The 14993-nt window shown below is 43.5% G+C and overlaps 1 protein-coding gene across 1 annotated transcript in view; it reads right to left on the reverse strand.

Moving 5' to 3' along the window:
- Window positions 1-14993, reverse strand: part of slc1a5 (solute carrier family 1 member 5) — a 98295-nt gene that overhangs the window by 66033 nt on the left and 17269 nt on the right. Inside the window, exon 4 of the mRNA XM_061878618.1 lies at window positions 3262-3331. The gene's annotated coding sequence lies outside the window, so the exon portion shown is untranslated. The remainder of the gene's footprint in view (window positions 1-3261; window positions 3332-14993) is intronic.

The raw sequence follows: 14993 nt of genomic DNA on the forward strand, positions 1-14993 counted from the left end.
CGATGGACTGATGCAAATTGTTTTTGGAAACAGTGGACGTCGTGTCCTCCGGAACAAAGAGGAAAAGAACCATCCCGATTGTTATAGGCGCAAAGTTCAAAAGCCAACATCTGTGATGGTATGGGGGTGTATTAGTGCCCAAGACATGGGTAAGTTACACGTCTGTGAAGGCACCATTACTGCTGAAATGTACATACATGTTTTGGAGCAACATATGTTGCCATCCAAGCAACGTTATCATGGACGCCCCTGCTTATTTCAGCAAGACAATGCCAAGCCACGTGTTACAACAGCGTGGCTTGATAGTAAAAGAGTGCGGGTACTAGACTGGCCTGCCTGTAGTCCAGACCTGTCTCCCATTGAAAATGTGTGGCGCATTATGAAGCGTAAAACACGACAACAGAGACTAACTTAAGCTGTGCATCAAGCAAGAATGTGAAAGAATTCCACCGGAAAAGCTTCAAAAATCGGTCTCCTCAGTTTCCCAAACGTTTACTGAGTGTTGTTAAAAGGAAAGGCCATGTAACACAGTGGTAAAAATGTACCTGTGCCAACTTTTTTGCAATGTGTCGCTGCCATTAAATTCTAAGTTATTGATTATTTGCAAAACAAAATTAGGTTTCTCAGTTCAAACAGTAAATATATTGTCTTTGCAGTCTATTTATTTGAATATAAGTTGAAAAGGATATGCAAATCAGAGCTTGGTCCGCATTGCCGGCAGTAAGTCGAACACGTTTCCAGTGAGGGTTGGACTCCGCCAAGGCTGTCCTTTGTCACCGATTCTGTTCATAACTTTTATGGACAGAATTTCTAGGCGCAGTCAAGGCGTTGAGGGGTTCCGGTTTGGTGACCGCAGGATTAGGTCTCTGCTTTTTGCAGATGATGTGGTCCTGATGGCTTCATCTGGCCGGAATCTTCAGCTCTCACTGGATCGGTTCGCAGCAGAGTGTGAAGCGACCGGAATGAGAATCAGCACCTCTAAGTCTGAGTCCATGGTTCTCGCCCGGGAAAGGGTGGAGTGCCACCTCCGGGTTGGGGAGGAGACCCTGCCCCAAGTGGAGGAGTTCAAGTACCTAGGAGTCTTGTTCACGAGTGGGGGAAGAGTGGATCGTGAGATAGACAGGCGGATCGGTGCGGCGTCTTCAGTAATGCGGACGTTGTATCGATCCGTTGTGGTGAAGAAGGAGCTGAGCCGGAAGGCAAAGCTCTCAATTTACCGGTCGATCTACGTTCCCATCCTCACCTATGGTCATGAGCTTTGGGTCATGACCGAAAGAATAACAAATTCTGTCCATAAAAGTTATGAACAGAATCGGTGACAAAGGACAGCCTTGGCGGAGTCCAACCCTCACTGGAAACGTGTCCGACTTACTGCCAGCAATGCGGACCAAGCTCTGACACTGATCATACAGGGAGCGGATCGCCACAATAAGACAGTCCGATACCCCATACTCTCTGAGCACTCCCCACAGGACTTCCCGGTCGCTGGTTTGGTGGCCGCGGGATTAGATCTCTGCTTTTTGCAGATGATGTGGTCCTGATGGCTTCATCTAGCCGGAATCTTCAGCTCTCACTGGATCGGTTCGCAGCAGAGTGTGAAGCGACCGGAATGAGAATCAGCACCTTTAAGTCTGAATCCATGGTTCTCGCCCGGGAAAGGGTGGAGTGCCACCTCAGGGTTGGGGAGGAGTTCAAGTACCTAGGAGTCTTGTTCACGAGTGAGGGAAGAGTGGATCGTGAGATCGACAGGCGGATCGGTGCGGCGTCTTCAGTAATGTGGACGTTGTATCGATCCGTTGTGGTGAAGAAGGAGCTGAGCCGGAAGGCAAAGCTCTCAATTTACCGGTCGATCTACGTTCCCATCCTCACCTATGGTCATGAGCTTTGGGTCATGACCGAAAGAATAACAAATTCTGTCCATAAAAGTTATGAACAGAATCGGTGACAAAGGACAGCCTTGGCGGAGTCCAACCCTCACTGGAAACGGGTCCGACTTACTGCTGGCACTGCGGACCAAGCTCTGACACTGATCGCACAGGGAGCGGATCGCCACAATCAGACAGTCCGATACCCCATACTCTCTGAGCACTCCCCACAGGACTTCCCGGTCGCTGGTTTGGTGGCCGTGGGATTAGATCTCTGCTTTTTGTAGATGATGTAGTCCTGATGGCTTCATCTAGCCGGAATCTTCAGCTCTCACTGGATCGGTTCGCAGCCGAGTGTGAAGCGACCGGAATGAGAATCAGCACCTCTAAGTCTGAGTCCATGGTTCTCGCCCAGAAAAGGGTGGAGTGCCATCTCCGGGTTGGGGAGGAGACCCTGCCCCAAGTGGAGGAGTTCAAATACCTAGCAGTCTTGTTCATGAGTGGGGGAAGAGTGGATCGTGAGATCGACAGGCGGATCGGTGCGGCGTCTTCAGTAATGCGGACGTTGTACCGATCCGTTGTGGTGAAGAAGGAGCTGAGCCGGAAGGCAAAGCTCTCAATTTACCTGTCGATCTACGTTCCCATCCTCACCTATGGTCATGAGCTTTGGGTCATGACCGAAACGACAAGATCACGGGTACAAGCGGCCAAAATGAGTTTCCTCTCCCTTAGAGATAGGGTGAGAAGCTCTGCCATCCGGGAGGAACTCAAAGTAAAGCCGCTGCTCCTCCACATGGAGAGGAGCCAGATGAGGTGGTTCGGGCATCTGGTCAGGATGCCACCCGAACGCCTCCCTAGGGAGGTGTTTAGGGCACGTCCAACCGGTAGGAGGCCACGGGAAAGACCCAGGATACGTTGGGAAGACTATGTCTCCCGGCTGGTCTGGGAACGCCTCGGGATCCCCCGGGAAGAGCTAGACGAAGTGGCTGGGGAGAGGGAAGTCTGGGCTTCACTGCTTAGGCTGCTGCCCCCGCGACCCGGCCTCGGATCAGCGGAAGAAGACGGATGGATATGCAAATCCTTGTATTCTGTTTTTATTTACGAATCACACAGCGTGCCAACTTTGCTGGTTTTGGGTTTTGTAAGAGATGCACGAAAAATCAAAAGTTAGTACCTACGGGGTCAACATGGCAGTCTGAGGACATTAACCTAAGGGAGATCGCTTGTTTTTCTAGCTGGGACAAGTCATTGTAGGCAGTGTGGCTTCACTATAAAAAAAAAAGTATTCAATCAGGGGTGGAAAGTAGAGCAGCTTTACCAGCACTTCCTATGCTTGAAACTTGAGAGGAAAAAATAAGCCTGCCAAACTACCATCAAGCTGCTTTTGTTTACTCACCGTGTTGTTCTTGCCGGTTGTTCACCGGGCCCTCATGCCATGTGAACGACTGCAGAATTCACGGTGGACCCTGAAAAGAAAAAAGAAAAAAGAGAGAGGGGTGGGGGGAGTTTACTCTGCGAGAACTTCAAACGTTTAAACCCACCAGAGTTGTTGTAGTGGAGGCCCCAGCTATACAAACTAGCATGTGGAGCACACAGGCTTGCATTTATTTAGACAGGGTTATCTAATGGAGTATGCACAACGTGGAGGAGCTATATAACGGCACATATAGAAAAAAAAACTAGACATGTCCGATAATGGCTTTTTTGTCCAATTCTTAATTACCGATTCCGATATCAACCGATACCGATATCTACAGTCGTGGAATTAACACATTATTACGCCTAATTTTGTTGTGATGCCCCACTGGATGCATTACACCAGTGGTTCTCAAATGGGGGTACAGGTACCCCTGGGGGGACTTGAAGGTATGCCAAGGGGTACGTGAGATTTTTTTAAACAATATTCTAAAAATAGCATCAATTCAAAAATCCTTTATAAATATATTTATTGAATAATACTTCAACAAAATATGAATGTAAGTTCATAAACTGTGAAAAGAAATGCAACAATGCAATATTCAGTGTTGACAGATAGATTTTTTGTGGACATGTTCCATAAATATTGATGTTAAAGATTTGTTTTTTTGTGAAGAAATGTTTAGAATTAAGTTCATGGATCCAGATGGATCTCTATTACAATCCCCATTTTTTATTTTTCAACAAGTTTTTAGTTATTTTTATATCCATCCATTCATTTTCTACCGCTTATTCCCTTTGGGGTCGCTGGTGCCTATCTCAGATACAATTAGGCGGCAGGCGGGGTACACCCTGGACAAGTCGCCACCTCGTCTTTTTTACCAAATAGTTAAAAAAAGACCACTACAAATGAGCAATATTTTGCACTGTTATACAATTTATTAATTCAGAAACTGATGACATAATGCTGTATTTTACTTCTTTATCTCTTTTTTTCAACCAAAAATGCTTTGCTCTGAGTAGGGGGTACTTGAATTAAAAACATGTTCACAGGGGGTACATCACTGAAAAAAGGTTGAGAACCACTGCATTAACCAATGTAACAAAGTTTTCCAAAATAAATCAACTCAAGTTATAGAAAAAAAATGCCAACATGGCACCGCCATATTTATTATTGAAGTCACAAAATGCTTTTTTTTTTTTTAAAACATGCCTCAAAACAGCAGCTTGGAATTTGGGACATGCTCTCCCTGAGAGAACATGAGGAGGTTGAGGGGGGTATATATTGTAGCGTCCCTTAAAACTTAGTGCTTCAAGGGGTTCTGGGTATTTTTTCTGTTGTGTTACGGTGTGGATGTTCTGCCGAAATGTGTTTGTCATTCTTGTTTGGTGTGGGTTCACAGTGTGGCGCACATTTGTAACAGTGTTAGAGTTGTTTATACGGCCACCCTCAGTGTGACCTGTATGGCTGCTGACCAAGTATGCCTTGCATTCACTTGAGTGTGTGAAAAGTTGTAGATATTATGTGACTGGGCCGGCACACAAAGGAAGTGCTGCAAGGGGTTCCAGGTATTTTTTCCGTTGTGTTACGGTGCGGATGTTCTCCCGAAATGTGTTTGTCATTCTTGTTTGGTGTGGGTTCACAGTGTGGCGCACATTTGTAACAGTGTTAGAGTTGTTTATACGGCCACCCTCAGTGTGACCTGTATGGCTGCTGACCAAGTATGTGTTGCATTCATTTGTGTGCGTTAAAGCCGCAGATATGATGTGATTGGGCCGGCACGCAAAGGCAGTGCCTTTAAGGGTTATTGGCGCTCTGTACTTCTCCCTACAGAGGCGTTTTAAAAAGTCATACATTTTACGTTTTGAAACCAATACCAATAATTTCCGATATTACATTTTAAAGCAAGAATCGGCCGATAATATCGGACATCTCTAGTTAAAATATGCACCAGTTTTCATTTGCTACTGAAACTGCAGGCTATAATTGAAACGCTTTACTTTTGCATGTGAAAGACGACATGGTGTAAGTAACCACAGATTTACTGTCCACTGAGATTGGGTCCACACACTTTGACATTTCTGTCGCACAGCTGAGGAGGAAGATAATTGTGTCTTGCCTACAGTCCAGCATGGTGATAGCAGGTGCTACTGTCCCAAGGCTGCATGAGTGCCACCAGAACTGGGTGGAGTTTAAGGTGAACTATGAATTCTAACATGTAATTGTGACGTAGTGAAGCAGAGCGTGATCACCACCTTAAACGAAACGGGGCCACGTGACAATTGTCCAACATAATAAAGAGTTTCGTATTTCCCCGACGAGCACCTGGCTGCTCTCGTACATCCCTGCCTTTTCATATCGGGGTAGGAAAGCAAATCGCCTCATCGTTTGACTTTAATCTGCATTTTATTGTCCGATGAGCAATGATGTCACACTTGCATACAGAAGAAAGGCAGGCAGTGTACTCAGCGAAGTGCACTTGTACCTACAGGTTAGAGCAGGGGTCACCAACCTTTTTGAAACCAAGAGCTTCTTGGGTACTGATTAATGCAAAGGGCTACCAGTTTGATACACACTAACATAAATTGCCAGAAATAGCCAATTTGCTCAATTTACCTTTAACTCTGTTATTATTAATAAGAAAAAAAAACGGAAATTCCGATTATCGGTCCTGCTAGACACCGACCTGTATTTAATAATACAACTTTAACATTTGACAACCAAATAATAAAACAAGGTGACTCGGTAAAAAATCTGGGTATTATTTTCGACCCAACTCTCTCCTTTGAGTCACACATTAAAAGCGTTACTAAAACGGCTTTCTTTCATCTCCGTAATATCGCTAAAATTCGCTCCATTTTGTCCACTAAAGACGCCGAGATCATTATCCATGCGTTTGTTACGTCTCGTCTCGATTACTGTAACGTATTATTTTCGGGTCTCCCCATGTCTAGCATTAAAAGATTACAGTTGGTACAAAATGCGGCTGCTAGACTTTTGACAAGAACAAGAAAGTTTGATCACATTACACCTGTACTGGCTCACCTGCACTGGCTTCCTGTGCACTTAAGATGTGACTTTAAGGTTTTACTACTTACGTATAAAATACTACACGGTCTAGCTCCAGCCTATCTTGCCGATTGTATTGTACCATATGTCCCGGCAAGAAATCTGCGTTCAAAAGACTCCGGCTTATTAGTGATTCCTAGAGCCCAAAAAAAGTCTGCGGGCTATAGAGCGTTTTCCGTTCGGGCTCCAGTACTCTGGAATGCCCTCCCGGTAACAATTCGAGATGCTACCTCAGTTGAAGCATTTAAGTCTCACCTTAAAACTCATCTGTATACTCTAGCCTTTAAATAGACCTCCTTTTTAGACCAGTTGATCTGCCGCTTCTTTTCTTTCTCCTATGTCCCCCCCTCCCTTGTGGAGGGGGTCCGGTCCGATGACCATGGATGAAGTACTGGCTGTCCAGAGTCGAGACCCAGGATGGACCGCTCGCCTGTGTATCGGTTGGGGACATCTCTACGCTGCTGATCCGCCTCCGCTTGAGATGGTCTCCTGTGGACGGGACTCTCGCTGCTGTCTTGGATCCGCTTTGAACTGAACTCTCGCGGCTGTGTTGGAGCCACTATGGATTGAACTTTCACAGTATCATGTTAGACCCGCTCGACATCCATTGCTTTCGGTCCCCTAGAGGGGGGGGGTTGCCCACATCTGAGGTCCTCTCCAAGGTTTCTCATAGTCAGCATTGTCACTGGCGTCCCACTGGATGTGAATTCTCCCTGCCCACTGGGTGTGAGTTTTCCTTGCCCTTTTGTGGGTTCTTCCGAGGATGTTGTAGTCGTAATGATTTGTGCAGTCCTTTGAGACATTTGTGATTTGGGGCTATATAAATAAACATTGATTGATTGATTGATAATGATATTTATCGTTGTGGAAACACTGATCATCTTAATGATTTCTCACAATAAATATATATTTTTAAAGACATGGTTTAAATAGGTTAAAATCCAATCTGCACTTTGTAAGAATATATAACAAATTGGACCAAGCTATATTTCTAACAAAGACAAATCATTATTTCTTCTAGATTTTCCAGAACAAATAATAATTGCTTTGTAGATGTCGGGAACAGGGTTTGTCGTGACCACAATATGCAGGAGGCAGCGTGTAAGTAAAAAGGTATCTAACAGTTAAACCAAAAATAAACCAAAATGCAAGCTTACGGAAGGCTATGCAAAACAATACTACAACTGAACTGGCTGAAAAGTAAACAAAAACAGAATGCTGGACGACGGTAAAGACTTACATCGTGTGGAGCAGCAGACGGCGTCCACAAAGTACATCCGTACATGACATGACAATCAACAATGTCTCCACAAAGAAGGATAGCGTCCGCACAACTTAAAATTGTCTTGGTTGCGAAAACAAAGCAGGTGCGGGGAATAGCGTTCAAGACATGAAACTGCTACAGGAAAATACCAACAAAAGTGGAAAAGCCACCAAAATAGGAGCAAAAGACAAGAACTAAAACACGACATACAGGAAAACAGCAAAAACTTCAAAATAAGTCAGGGCGTGATGTGACAGGTGGTGACAGTACACCTACTTTGAGACAAGAGCTATAGTGATGCATGCTTGGTTATGGTTTAAAGCAGGGGTGTCAAACTCAAATACAGAGTGGGCCAAAATTTAAAACTGAACAAAGCCGCGGGCCAAGGTTGAACAAATTAAGCTTTTAATAGGGACCCAAACAAGTTTTGCATTAAATATTGAACAAGCAAGGCTTATATAACTTTAGTGACATGCAAAATCCAGTTTCAAATAATAATAATAATTTAAAAAATGTCAATGGCATATCAAATAAAATTTAAATAAAAATGTAATGCATTTTTTTCTATTTGCAATCTTCTGAAGTAAATATAATTTTTTTTTCCACAGGCTAATAATACATTTGAAAATAAAATAATGAATGAACCAAACATTCAAGCCTTGAAGTAGCAAGAGAAAATGCATGAATAAAACGTTAATTATTGGTCCGTTTGCTGGAAGTTTCCCGGAAGACTTAGTGCTGCAAGGGGTTCTGGGTATTTGTTCTGTTGTGTTACGGTGCGGATGTTCACCTGAAATGTGTTTGTAATGCTTGTTTGGTGTGGGTTCACAGTGTGGCGCATATTTGTAACAGTGCTAAAGTTGTTTATACGGCCACCCTCAGTGTGACCTGTATGGCTGTTGACCAAGTATGCTTTGCATTCACTTGTGTGTGTGTAAAAGCCACAAATATTATGTGTCACGCTGTTAGTATGGAGGAAAAGCAGACTTGAAGACAGAACGCTAAAGGCAGTGTGTCTCCCATTACAATGTGACCTCGGACTACGTTAAGGTAACGTGTGGAGTTCCCCAGGGTTCGGTCCTTGGCCCTGCACTCTTCAGCATCTACATGCTGCCGCTAGGTGACGTCATACGCAAATACGGTATTAGCTTTCACTGTTATGCTGATGACACCCAACTCTACATGCCCCTAAAGCTGACCAACACGCCGGATTGTAGTCAGCTGGAGGCGTGTCTTAATGAAATTAAACAATGGATGTCCGCTAACTTTTTGCAACTCAACGCCAAAAAAAGCGGAAATGCTGATTATCGGTCCTGCTAGACACCGACCTCTATTTAATAATACAACTCTAACATTTGACAACCAAACAATTAAACAAGGCGACACGGTAAAGAATCTGGGTATTATCTTCGACCCAACTCTCTCCTTTGAGGCACACATTAAAAGCGTTACTAAAACGGCCTTCTTTCATCTCCGTAATATCGCTAAAATTCGCTCCATTCTGTCCACTAAAGACGTTGAGATCATTATCCATGCGTTTGTTACGTCTCGTCTCGACTACTGTAACGTATTATTTTCGGGTCTCCCCATGTCTAGCATTAAAAGATTACAGTTGGTACAAAATGCGGCTGCTAGACTTTTGACAAGAACAAGAAAGTTTGATCACATTACGCCTGTACTGGCTCACCTGCACTGGCTTCCTGTGCACTTAAGATGTGACTTTAAGGTTTTACTACTTACGTATAAAATACTACACGGTCTAGCTCCATCCTATCTTGCCGATTGTATTGTACCATATGTCCCGGCAAGAAATCTGCGTTCAAAGGACTCCGGCTTATTAGTGATTCCCAAAGCCCAAAAAAAGTCTGCGGGCTATAGAGCTTTTTCATTTCGGGCTCCAGTACTCTGGAATGCCCTCCCGGTAACAGTTCGAGATGCTACCTCAGTAGAAGCATTTAAGTCTCACCTTAAAACTCATTTGTATACTCTAGCCTTTAAATAGACTCCCTTTTTAGACCAGTTGATCTGCCGTTTCTTTTCTTTTTCTTCTATGTCCCACTCTCCCTTGTGGAGGGGGTCCGGTCCGATCCGGTGGCCATGTACTGCTTGCCTGTGTATCGGCTGGGGACATCTCTGCGCTGCTGATCCGCCTCCGCTTGGGATGGTTTCCTGCTGGCTCCGCTGTGAACGGGACTCTCGCTGCTGTGTTGGATCCGCTTTGGACTGGACTCTTGCGACTGTGTTGGATCCATTATGGATTGAACTTTCACAGTATCATGTTAGACCCGCTCGACATCCATTGCTTTCCTCCTCTCCAAGGTTCTCATAGTCATCATTGTCACCGATGTCCCACTGGGTGTGAGTTTTCCTTGCCCTTATGTGGGCCTACCGAGGATGTCGTAGTGGTTTGTGCAGCCCTTTGAGACACTAGTGATTTAGGGCTATATAAGTAAACATTGATTGATTGATTGATTGATTAAATGCTCGCCCCCAATATAGTTGTCCCGGTGGAAATCAGTAGAAATTCGGGAGAATGGTTGCCCCGGGAGAGGCACTGAACTTCGGGAGTCGACAGGGAAAATTAGGAAGGTTTTTGCAAGTATGAGTATTAGCGGATTGTAGCTGAGATAGGCGCCAGCGCCCCCCGCGACCCCGAAAGGGAATAAGCGGTAGAAAATGGATGGATGGATGGAGTATTAGCGGTGAATGCGGTGTTACAGCTGCATCGACGCTGTATAACACATCTCTAATGCTAAATTGATATTGACTGAAGGGCCGAATTAAATTACACGGCGGGCCAGAGTTTGACACCCATGGTTTAAAGTCATATCCAACAATTGCGAGAATTACTTTTTATCGTCGATATCGGCTTCTGAGTTTCATATTTTTCTGTTTTCTGCTGGTGGTGTGCTTCAGAATATTTTTCAATTAAAAAAAATGTGCCTTGGCTCAGAAAAGGTTGAAAAACAATGTCCTAAAGACTAGAAAGCAACAACTTTGCCAAGGTGCAGAAATAAAGGATCCACATGTGAGCTTCAATGCCGCTTATTGTCAATGTACTGCAAATTATAGCAAGAGCATGCTGACGGAAAACAATTACAGGCTGGAAAAAAAAAAGCCTGCTTGCTGGAGGGGGAAGAATGTGCTTGGTCATGATGAAAAGGCATGAAGAGGAATCACTTAAATTTTTTGTGCAAAATAGACTCACGTTGTGTCATTTGTTCACAAGCGAATCCATTGTTAGGATACACGTACCACATGGCAACTGCTTCCGGGGGCGTGTGAGGACGTGAGACAACGTCAAAATAAAGCAACTTTTTGGACAATCCGCAGTTGTGCCTCTTCAGCCACACTGCAAAAAGTCAATGTTCAAAAACAAGAAAAAAAAAAAAAAAAAAATGAGGGGTATTTTATTTGAACTAAGTCAAATTAGCTAACCTCAGTGAACCCCATAAATACCTTAAAATAAGTATATTCTCGCTTATAACAATATGCTCAATATGTTGAAAAATATTCTTAAATGACGTAAATGCTACTGTAATTATCTTAGTTTAGTCTTTATTTAAATGGACAATGCCCAGAAACACTAAGATCAAAAACAGATATGTTCTGTACCGGATTATAGCTCCATCCATCCATCATCTTCCGCTTATCCGAGGTCGGGTCGCGGGGGCAACAGCCTAAGCAGGGAAACCCAGACTTCCCTCTCCCCAGCCACTTCGTCTAGCTCTTCCCGGGGGATCCCGAGGCGTTCCCAGGCCAGCCGGGAGACATAGTCTTCCCAACGTGTCCTGGGTCTTCCCCTTGGCCTCCTACCGGTTGGACGTGCCCTAAACACCTCCCTAGGGAGGCGTTCGGGTGGCATCCTGACCAGATGCCCGAGCCACCTCGTCTGGCTCCTCTCGATGTGGAGGAGCAGCGGCTTTACTTTGAGTTCCTCCCGGATGGCAGAGCTTCTCACCCTATCTCTAAGGGAGAGGAAACTCATTTCGGCCGCTTGTACCCGTGATCTTATCCTTTCGGTCACGACCCAAAGCTCATGACCATAGGTGAGGATGAGAACGTAGATCGACCGGTAAATTGAGAGCTTTGCCTTCCGGCTCAGCTCCTTCTTCACCACAACGGATCGGTACAACGTCCGCATTACTGAAGACGCCGCACCGATCCGCCTGTCGATCTCACGATCCAGTCTTCCCTCACTCGTGAACAAGACTCCTAGGTACTTGAACTTCTCCACTTGGGGCAGGGTCTCCTCCCCAACCCGGAGATGGCACTCCACCCTTTTCCGGGCGAGAACCATGGACTCCGACTTGGAGGTGCTGATTCTCATTCCGGTTTCTTCACACCGATCCAGTGAGAGCTGAAGATCCCGGTCAGATGAAGCCATCAGGACCACATCATCTGCAAAAAGCAGAGACCTAATCCTGCGGTCACCAAACCGGAACCCCTCAACGCCTTGACTGCGCCTAGAAATTCTGTCCATAAAAGTTATGAACAGAATCGGTGACAAAGGACAGCCTTGGCGGAGTCCAACCCTCACTGGAAATGTGACCGACTTACTGCCAGCAATGCGGACCAAGCTCTGGCACTGATCATACGGGGATTATAGCTATATAGCTAAATTCCATCTGCAGTCCCTGGCTACCTAAATTAAAGGGATACAAAAATCATGCAATAAAATTATGACAACAAAATCATACCATAATCATAAAATCAAATTAAGAAAAGTCATAAAATGCCCTTTCAAGGACACATACTTAATAGTAGGGGTGTAACGGTACACAAAAAATTCGGTTCGGTACGTACCTCGGTTCTGAGGTCACGGTTCGGTTCATTTTCGGTACAGTAAGAAAACAACAAAATATATATTTTTTGGTTATTTATTTTTTTAAAAAATTGCTAAATCTTCCACCAAAAATATTTTTCTTAGTTGAATATTTGATGTGAAGTAATGGGGACCTTGGCTAGGTCAATAATTCATAATAACATTGATTTTGATTCAATATTATGTTTTGAGCAATGACAGTTTGAAAGAAAAAAAAAACAGCTTTGTTTTATTAGTCCACATTGCAACTTTTTCCAAATTACATTTAGCCTTCAAGCTTTTTTATTTCACTTTTGTTTATTTTAATAGTATTTTTAGAATGTGCCCCTAGGCCTCCGGGGCACTCTTTTGACACCCCTGCTAGAGATAATAAAAAATTAAATCTGAGAAATCTGTGGGTAAAAAGCAGAGCCTGGCGACGCATGCGCGTTTATCATAACTTTCTTTGTCTCTGCCCCCCCCCCCTCACGAATGTTGCTGCGCACACAATTTTTTGTTTTGTTTTTAACCCCTTTTTAACCCTGAATGTACATTGAAAATACACGCAACCCTAACTCAAAATGCCGGACATTTGAGGCATTTAAGAAACTCCACCCGGACAGCCCCGCAAAAGAGGACATATCCGATGAAAAGAGGATGTATGGTCGGTCTATCGTAGCCCGGTCGCTGCTAGCATGCCCTGTGTTGTTTTTATTTTGATTGATTGAAACTTTTATTAGTAGATTGCACAGTACAGTACATATTCCGTACAATTGACCACTAAATGGTAACATCCGAATAAGTTTTTCAACTTGTTTAAGTCGGGGTCCACGTAAATCAATTCATGGTGCCTCGGTGTGCATTGTTTACACAACATGCGGTACGCTACTTAATATGTCCGTGTGGAACTCGTTCGGTACACATCCGAACCGAAACCCCCGTACCGAAACGGTTCAATACAAATACACACCTCTACTTAATATACAATACAACCACACCTCATTTGCAGTGGGGCAAAAAAAGTATTTAGTCAGCCACCGATTGTGCAAGTTCTCCCACTTAAAATGATGACAGAGGTCTGTAATTTTCATCATAGGTACACTTCAACTGTGAGAGACAGAATGTGAAAAAAAATTCCAGGAATTCACATTGTAGGAATTTTTAAAAATTTATTTGTAAATTATGGTGGAAAATAAGTGTTTGGTCAACCATTCAAAGCTCTCACTGATGGAAGAAGGTTTTGGCTCAAAATCTCACGATACATGGCCCCATTCATTCTTTCCTTAACACGGATCAATCGTCCTGTCCCCTTAGCAGAAAAACAGCCCCAAAGCATGATGTTTCCACCCCCATGCTTCACAGTAGGTATGGTGTTCTTGGGATGCAACTCAGTATTCTTTTTCCTCTAAACACGACGAGTTGAGTTTATACCAAAATGGATACATGGATGATACAGCAGAGGATTGGGAGAATGTCATGTGGTCAGATGAAACCAAAATAGAACTTTTTGGTATAAACTCAACTCGTCGTGTTTGGAGGAAGATGAATACTGAGTTGCATCCCAAGAACACCATACCTACTGTGAAGCATGGGGGTGGAAACATCATGCTTTGGGGCTGTTTTTCTGCAAAGGGGACAGGACGATTGATCCGTGTTAAGGAAAGAATGAATGGGGCCATGTATCGTGAGATTTTGAGCCCAAACCTCCTTCCATCAGGGAGAGCTTTGAATGGTTGACCAAACACTTATTTCCCACTATAATTTACAAATAAATTCTTTAAAATTCCTACAATGTGAATTCTTGGAATTTTTTTTCACATTCTGTCTCTCACAGTTGAAGTGTACCTATGATGAAAATGACAGACCTCTGTCATCATTTTAAGTTGGAGAACTTGCACAATCGGTGGCTGACTAAATACTTTTTTGCCCCACGGTACATCATCACACAAAGACAATACAGGCTCTTGTTCACATCTGGCATCATTTGTAAAAACAACCATGATTTTAGCAGACACACCTCACAATTTACAACAAAAATGCTGTCATGGATAAATATAATACACATTAAGTTGATGTGTCAAACAAAGTGGCCACCTTAGTGACCGTGTGAGCAGCTTTTTAACTTCAATTGTAAATGAAGAGTAATCTGTTAAACTTTTTCAAGTTTTCAATCTTTTTTTTTCATCCTTATTAATTTATAATATCAGTTTTATACTTGAGAGTGTTAATGACACAGCTTTGCAACAGTTAATATTCTAGTTTCAAGCATGTTTTACTCAATATAGGTCATCAAATCTCAGCAACAAACTGTAATATATTACTGAGATAATTTAGGACCAAAACACTTAAAACAAGTAAAACAATGTAACATAAAATCTAATTAGTGAGAAGAATTATCGTATCAGTAAGAAAATAAGAAAATATCACCCTTATTTGAGATATTTAATCTTACTTAAATTTAAGTGTTTGCAGTGCACAAGACATTTAAAACCCAACCATGTGTCGGACAGCTGCTTTTTTTCACAGTCCCGCTCAGTTTGTTTTGCCGGAGGAGCTGCACTGAGTGTTCTGCAT

The sequence above is a fragment of the Nerophis ophidion genome, linkage group LG18 (assembly GCF_033978795.1).
Source record: "Nerophis ophidion isolate RoL-2023_Sa linkage group LG18, RoL_Noph_v1.0, whole genome shotgun sequence".
Classification (NCBI taxonomy): domain Eukaryota; kingdom Metazoa; phylum Chordata; class Actinopteri; order Syngnathiformes; family Syngnathidae; genus Nerophis; species Nerophis ophidion.